Raw genomic sequence first — 8,827 nt, 5'->3', positions numbered from 1 at the left:
TTCGCATGACATAATGGCGCGGAATGTTACCTCTTTTCGAAGAGTACACGGGGAAAATGTGGCCAGATAAGATCTATCTTTCATGTTTTCCTGAGCTAAATGCTGCTGAAAATGTATGGAAGCTCAAGGAGGCAGCACATATCATCTAATGATACGCCAGGGAAGCTCCCAAAACAAGCACCAAGAGTCAGTTCAAGTTCGAGGAAAACCCTGTTTCACTCTAAAACCGGAGAACCATTGTTGTGTATGAAGTATTCTTGTTGATGAGTCAATTGTCCCCACAAGAGATAAGAGCGAGTAGTTCATGATAGAAAAACGTTTCGATTATTTAAGGTTTTTCTTCTTCTTCCTCATCAAATAAGATTTCTGTTAAAATTTGTGATATGGCGCCATATTACAACTGCTGATGTGGGTTCAAAAAGGCTCAAAACAGTATTGACACTTTAAATCGACATGATTAGTTGATGGGTTATAATTATTACAACAATACTGTATCATGCTTCCATACATACGTGAAACACGAAAATTACATTTGTGCTGCCATTATTGTGATAGCATGAAAGAATCAATTGCCAATATTTTATCTTCAGGTTCTTATAACTAAAAAAAAAAAACAAACTTAGGAAACCCAACTTTTATTGTTATAAAGTGATGAGCAAATTACCTAAACAGAAACGTGGGGTGGAGATTTTGACATTTTCATTGAAAAAAATTCAAATTCCCCACCCCCGGGACAAAATAATTGGTCGAAATCCCCACCCAGCGGCAAGTGAAGGTGGTAAAATGTCCTTTGTACCATCAAAATCGTTAGCCCGACCCCCCTCCCTGGGGCTTAACATTGATAGGTGCATTATTAGTACACAGCTTTATTGAATTGAGCTGCTGAACCAGATGTTACAGATGATCAAAATATGTTGGTCAGTGCAAATAAAGTTTCCTTTCCTGATTTTGAATTATCTTAACTCAACCTGTGCTTGATACAAACGACAGTGTTTCACGAAATTCCTGCCCATAATTTGTTTTCCAGAGTTCTGAGAGCGGACAACATGCTCTCAATCTTGGGACAATATTTCTTTTTGCAAATCTTCCCCAAAAATCTTGCAAAATTAATACTCCAAATATCGGTACTGCTATAAGTTCTTGCAGAGGAAAACCCGCATGCTTATCTTTCCATAGTCCACTTAATGCATGTTATTAAGGGCTTCTCAGATGCAACAGTTGCAATGGCATCAAGAACAAGCTTTCCAATGAGGTACATCAGATGGGGAAAGGAAGGAGTGAAAACGAGCGACCTCAGTCTGTCTTAGTGCAGTAACACAGTGCTTTATTCCATAACTGTCAACTGAGCTGCATTTTGTTTTTCAGGAGATTCAACTAGTCTTTGCCTAATATGTAGCTCTAACAATACACAATATTGTTTTGGTACCGTGTATCATTGTAGTGCCATGGTAGATGTCTTAGGTAAATAGCCCCCTTGAGAAGACATGTGGTTACTAGTATAATACTAAACCCAGAAAGATTGAAAAAAGTAAAAGAGAATGGAGAAACATTGTTTTGAGGCTGACATGTTGACCATTTTTAAGTTCCGTGAAATTTCTATATCACCACAAGCCTGATACCTTTCCAAGACAAATCTCACTGCAGTTAAGCCCTGTCCGGCAGGGTTAGTATTTGAATGGGTGAGCTCAAAATAGACGACTTTCTGTGAGAAAAAAAGGACCGAAAGTTCTATTTTAATGCTCAAAAAATGCAAACCAAGCAAGGTGCAGATTTTGTTAGCCTCCCTTATGGAAAACAAAAACAAAAAAAATTGGAATGATATACAGATTTTACACTCTTATAACATGATGACATAGTGTGTAGTGCACTACCATGGAGAGTTAAGTTTCTATGAGACTCAGCAAAGTATTTTAATATACATGTACAATAAAAAAAATTGTTCATAGATTTTCTACTTATGAATAGTTAACACCAGTAAATTAAACAAAATCAACAGTATTGTTACAGATACAAATAGACAGTAGTTGTGAGACATTCTTAAGCAATTCTCAATATTATTTCACTGAGCACTGTGGCACCTTGTCATAACATACTTTTCCCACTTTTCCTTTCTTAGTATTGAGATTAAAGGGTTATATCCAATTTTTGTAATTAAAAAAAACATGATGTGGTGGACAGTTACCTGTACGTCAACAATTTCTCATTTTCAATTAGTGTATGCAATAAACCTGTGAATTCTCTGGCAATGTAACCAATGAAACCATCCATTACCATGGTTCAAGTCAATGGCTATGGCATTTTTGTCCTTGCCATTAGTTGGCTCTGGTCTCAGCTGCACTTGGACCTGACAGCTTGCTTTTATTTTTCTCTGCGCCAGTTTCAAAAATTCCTGTCTTGGCTTGTCGTGGGCACCACCAATACCATAAAACACCAACGTGTACAGCACATTTTTGTCTCCTGAAATTTCACTTCTTCTGAAAGTACTGTCATGTGAGCAATTTGACTCTCAGGGGGCTATCTTCACAAGATAAGCAGCATTTCTCTGAACGAAAACCCCAAAAAACAAATGGATTGATATCTTATTTCAGAAGGTAAGCATAGGGGACTTCTTTTATGTTAAGATATGTTTTGAAACATTGCGATACCTGAACTACCTGTCTACCAAGGGCAACTTTCAGTGACATGGTGAACTAAAATTATATTTTTAATTTTAAGGACACACTATTTACAGTTTTCCAGTCCATTATGTGACAAACAATAAAACATTTCCTTCTTCATGAATGTCCTCATTTTTCTCTTTGTCATCCTTTAATGTTCGACCAAAAAATATTCCATGGCCAGCCGTTTCTGGGAAAGACGAACAGTTGCATAAACATTCATCCCGTCAACATCCAACAAAATATGAAGCAACTGGCAAAGTTTCCTTTGGAGCTCGATGCGGTTGTGCAATGGCTGTTTCTGAGGAGGATCCTCTCCTGGTCGCTTTCTTGAGGGTCAAACTACAACATGAGAAGAACGATCTCTAAACATGTTGTGCATTAATTAAGCCAGGAAAATCTGTTCTCACACAGTTTAGAACGACGATGGCTCAAGCCTCAAATACATACAAATTTCCAACAATGCATGATTCTAAAACAAGAAAATTTATACCCTGCCTCAAAATCAACACTGGGTTTTTTAATAGAACTGACGCCGACTTCACAGCATCTAACTTCCTCGTTCAGTCCATCTAATTTTTTCGCTCAGTTGCAAAATGAACATTCGTCTTTCAAAAGGAATTTTTTCTCGAACCCACTGATCATCAAAAACAGTCGTCTTAGCACAGAGAAAGTAAATAAATTGAGCATGTCCCAGCAATGTAAGAACACTGCATAAAGAGCCAAATATTCGGGCCCGAATTCGCTCGAATACGGATCGGCGCACGCCACGTATAACGGTATTTTCTGACGTATTCGATTACAGCCGACTCGAAACACACCTGGAATATTCTATTAGAATCCGGCCTATTTTTCCGTATTCAACTTGAATACTCGTGAATGACTCGAAGTGTTCGATAAACCATACGGAGCACGCTTTGGTAGATTTATGTTACATGAGATTTTCTTCGAAGAAACAGTGATCATTTATGACTCGAACATTTTCGAATACTCGCAGTTGTTCCAGAGTTTGCGACTGGAACACCAGATGCACGACGCCACTTCTGACGTGAGCGTTCCAGAATACTGATGGTTACGTCAAGTATGCTCTGATTTTCGAGAATCGCACGCTATGAATACGATAGTTGTCACATTTTCACAGTCGAAGATGTATCGTGTCGTCAAGAACGGGATTTTATACAGGTAATATACACTACCGTGAAGTACAGTCAGACAACACGCTACGTGTTCCGAAGCGTGCGCCTGAGACACGAGTCTCATGCGAAATATGAAACGTGTTTATATTCGAACACTGACGCATAGATGAGGTTTTAAAAGGTATTCTAAACGACACACATCAAGTGTTCTGTGGTTTTTAGACTGGGAAACGAGAGTCATGTGAAGTATGAAACATGTTCATGTTCGGATACTGGCGCATTCGTGAAGCACTGACGACCCATACCAAAGCTTGTATATATATCCCCAAGACGGTGTTCAAACTGCCGAGTGGAACACACTTTTTACTTCCTTGATCGATTCCTTGGATTCGTTACAAAACCCACCCAAAAGAGAAAGAAAAAATACCAGGACATTATGCATGTTATCCCAACAAAAAGCGAACAACTGCCATGATGACATCTTCATTTCATTTCAAATAATTCTTTATTAAATAAATTTAAAAACCTTATATTGTTGCTTGTTCGTGTATGCTTAGTTTCAAGGGAACTATGGACGAATTTATTTTACATTAAGAAGTTAAGATCCTACATTCTAAAAAAGTGTTAGGAACCATCTTAGAAGCAAAACCTATGAAACACTAGAACATTATTGTACTTGTATGCAAACTTTATACTAGCATCTAGATGCTGCTTTGTTATGAAAAGATAATGTTAGAAATAATCTCTAAAATATTTAAAATTCAACAAAATCTGTAGGTCAGTTTTTCAGAAAAATAAGTTTTTTTTTTAGAAATGTGTCTCTAATTTTTTTTTTTTTCACATACAGAATTTTTTTAATTTGAAAGACAAACGGTTTAAATTAATCTAAGCTAACATGCAAAAAAATGAAAATTATTCACCTCCAGAAGCAGAGATATAAACGAATAAAGTTGCAAAATCAGGAAAATGAGCGAGTTACAAGATCGGCATTTACGCATGCGTCACCCGCTCATTCGAGTGCACGGGCGAGTGAAGCTACAGGCCAACACAAACGGATTTAAGTGACCATTAAACCGTGTATGTAAAATTTCGTAGTTTTCGTTAATAGGAGATGTCTATTTATATTCTATATGTATAGGAGTCAAAAGAAAGGTGAGCGAAATTAGCGGTATTTGTTTATTTCTGGTGACTCATGAGCTGACGCGAGCAGCTTTTAGAATTGCGTGTATGGCTTACGCGCGCGCGCTCACCTGAAAACCCTTTCGAGCCTCCTTAAGGACGGTGCCTACTAATTCAAACGTGATTTTGCGCGGTTTACTGAATATGCGGGAAAAGCAGATCTTAACAAGTGTTATTGAAATCCAAAAAGAAAATTGGCGGTCACCACGCATTTGTCGAAGCAAGTGCTATTGATATCCAAAAATAAAACTCAGGGTAACCACGCATTTTTCAGAGATAATTAAAATTCTATTTGGAAAAGAACCCCATACATTGTTTTGTATTTTAAAGCTCTTTCAGAATATTGTTGATTAATGATTAATCAACAATATTCTTAAAGAGCTTTAAAATACAGAACAATGTATGGTGTTCTTTTCCAAATAGAAGTTTAATTATCTCTGAAAAATGCGTGGTTACCCCCAGTTTTAGTTTTTTGATACCAATAGCACTTGCTAAGTTCGGCTTTCTCCGCACAGTTTTCAACCGCACAAAAATATCCCTGTATTAATAAGCACCACCCATAGGAAATTCGAGTATCTCGAGATGCGCAGAACGTACGCGAGATAAACAGAGTGATTCCATCAGTGCACAACTGTTTGCTTAACATTTAATAGTTTTCATTCTAAGAAATTAGTATAAGCGTTCTATGGTAAAAAGTTTTAGAAAGACTGTGAGCTTTCGAGAGACTGAACTGCTGTCTTCAACGGATAAAAAACGAATAAAAAATAAAAACGAAAGAAATTAAATATAACGAAAAATTTGCATAAATTAAAAGATAAAAGCAAGTGGTAGAAACAATGTTAAAAATGCTAAGAAAATTAGTGTTTCTTTAAGAGAATGTGATATTGTCTTGGGAGCGGGCACGAATTATTGTCCGCCCCAACGGTTGTTGCCGTGTGCCATGACTCCAATGTCTTTCTACTCCGGTTGTTCGCTTTGCCAATGATTTTAGAGTTGTTGAAGTCAATAACATGATTAAAAGTCCACGCGTGTTTTGCGACAGTTGAGCCTTTAGTACAATCGTTTATGTTCCTCTTGTGTTCTTTTCTCCTAGTAGTAAAGGATCTTTTAGTTTCGCCAATGTAGCTCCAGGGGCAAAATGCGCATGGAATTTTATAGATGGTCCTCTTCGGCAGGTCGAAACTTAGGGATAGGGAAATGCTGTTGTAAAGTTTTTACCGGTCTGCTGGTGACCTGGATGTCATGTTCCTTGAGGATTCTAGTGAGAGGTTCCGTGATGCCTTTGACGTAGGGAAGGACTCTAAAGTTGCGTCGGTTTGTTGGCTCAGCCCATTTAAAGAACATACCGACCAACTCTTCTGGAGTAGGTGTAGGTGGTGGAGGCCTCGCTTTCTTTCTTATAACATCAGCAGCGATTTGTTTGGGATAGCCGTTGGAGTGTAAAGCGGCGCAAACACGAACAGTTTCACGGGTCTTTCCAACTTGTGTGTTGGGGAGATTCAAAGCTCTATGCAGGAGTGTCTCAGCGGTGCAGATTTTATGTTTTCTGTCATGGTGTGAATGGAAGTCAAGATATCTATCCGTATGTGTGGGTTTGCGGTAGATGTCAACCAAAAGTTTTCCGTTATCGCGCGAAATCGGAGGGTGTCAAGAAAGGGTAGTTGGCCGTTGGACTCGTGTTCGATGGTGAAAGAAATATGCTGATCGATTGAGTTCAATGAATCGTGGAAGGAGGCAACAGCGTCACTCTTAATAATGCAGAAACTGTCGTCTACATACCGCTTCCAAAATTTCGGCGCGACAGTAGTCGCGTTGATTGCTGTTTTTTCAGTCGATTTCTTCCATGCATAGGTTTGGCTACTATGGGGCTGACGGGGCTACCCATAGCACAACCATGGATTTGTTTGTAGATGGTGTCATTATAAACAAAGAAATTATTGGACGGCACAAAATTCAATAAGGATATTATGTCCTCGCATGTTACCCCAGGAGCTACATTGGCGAAACTAAAAGATCCGTACTACTAGGAGAAAAGAACACATCAGGAACTTAAAGCATTGCACTAAAGGCTCAAATGACGCAAAACACGCGTGGACCTTTAATCATGTTATTGACTTCCACAACTCTAAAATCATTGAAAAAGCGAACAACCAAAGTAGAAAGACATTGGAGTCATGGCACACGGCAACAACCGTTGGGGCGGACAATAATTTGTGCCCGCTCCCAAGTCAATATCACATTCTCTTAAAGAAACAATAATTTTCTTAGGATTTTTAGCATTTTTTCTACCACTTGCTTTTGTCTTGCGAATTTTTCGTTATATTAAAATTTCTTTCGTTTTTATTCTTTATTCGTTTTTTTATCCGTTGAAGACGATAACGGATCTTCAATACTTTTAAGTTTTCATTCTCTTCACCTCTTATTTACACTTCATTTTCGCATTCTGTTATTTTTTATTGTTCGCATGTAAATACTTAGCTTTTTACAGTGGCAAAACGACTACTGGCAGCCATTTTGTCCGTCGAGGTGATTATCGGCTGATAATCCGAGATAGCGAACCAATGAGAGCGCTCGATTTTTATAATCACCTGTGTGTTTATACTAATAATCATTATCATTCGATGTATTTTGTCCTTCCTTTTCATTGGACGAGAGCCCACCCCGTGACCTGCAAATAACTGCCTACAAATAAGTGTTTTGCTGCAAATAATATTCTGGTCATGCGCAATTGAAATCCCGCTGTTGCGAGAAAATGGTAGATCGGTTCCCCGAGCTGTCAGAGAATGATTCGACATCTTTAGTTGGTCGAAAGAACAGTGAGAATACTAAAAAAGGAACAAAAGTTGCACTCAACGTATTTCGAGAGTATCTCAAGGAAAGAAAGGTAGACGAAGAGTCACTCGTGTCATCGACGCGAAGGACAAGTTGGCGAATGCATATGTACTGAAGAGATATTATGCTGAAGACAAAAAAAAAGAATGGCGAGCTTCACGTGTCGGGATAAGCTTTGAAAACTGTGAAATTCTTCAGCTTTGTTGATGCCTAGTGTTATTGAACCTTTGACTGTAACTACAATCTGAAGTCTACAAATATAATTGTGCTGAGAAGGAAATTGATTGGTGTCATTACTCGACTCTGCAAGGCAGCGCGCGCGCTTACAGCTTTCCGGAAACGAAAACAAAAAACAAACTCGGTGATCGAATGATAAAACAATTATTGATCTCGGTTATCGCAAAATATTGTGATTTGCCAGTGTCTCGCAGATCAATTATTTGCCTCAGCCTTCGGCTTCGGCAAATAATTGACTTGCTCGCCACTGACAAATCACGATATTTTGCTCAACCTCGTCCTATGATTTTTAATTATTCTTAGATGCATAAGACACTTACCGTCAACTCGTCTTTTCTTCACCGATGGCGCAAAAAATTGGTTATTCTTTTCATTTCGGTGAGATGATGTACACATGAAACTTGAGAAAGACTGATTCGAACAGATGCTCTCTGATCAAAGTCAGGGTCAGTTGTCAGCGAACTTTTCTGGTCAATATTTTTCGCTAGCAAGGGAGGGGGAAAGGGACAAGGAATAATGAAAAAGGATTTTATTATACATGTGTATGACAGAAATTATCTCCTTTCTTTTCTCGATTGTATGCATTACATAACTAAGAGAGTAAAATAAGGGGCAAGTCTTTCTTTGGTTAATAAATGGAAAACAACGTTACGATTTTCACACTTGAAAAAATAATTATTTCCTGTGTAAACTACCGGACGTTACATGTCAAACAACCGGACGTTGTGTCAGGCGTCCGGCCTGAAACAAAACCCCTGCACGGTTTTAAACTCCTAATTTTTCATA

Source organism: Montipora foliosa, chromosome 12 (genome assembly GCF_036669935.1).
Source record: "Montipora foliosa isolate CH-2021 chromosome 12, ASM3666993v2, whole genome shotgun sequence".
Taxonomy (NCBI): domain Eukaryota; kingdom Metazoa; phylum Cnidaria; class Anthozoa; order Scleractinia; family Acroporidae; genus Montipora; species Montipora foliosa.
The sequence above is the reverse complement of the archived record's forward strand: the minus strand, read 5'-3'. Positions refer to the sequence as shown.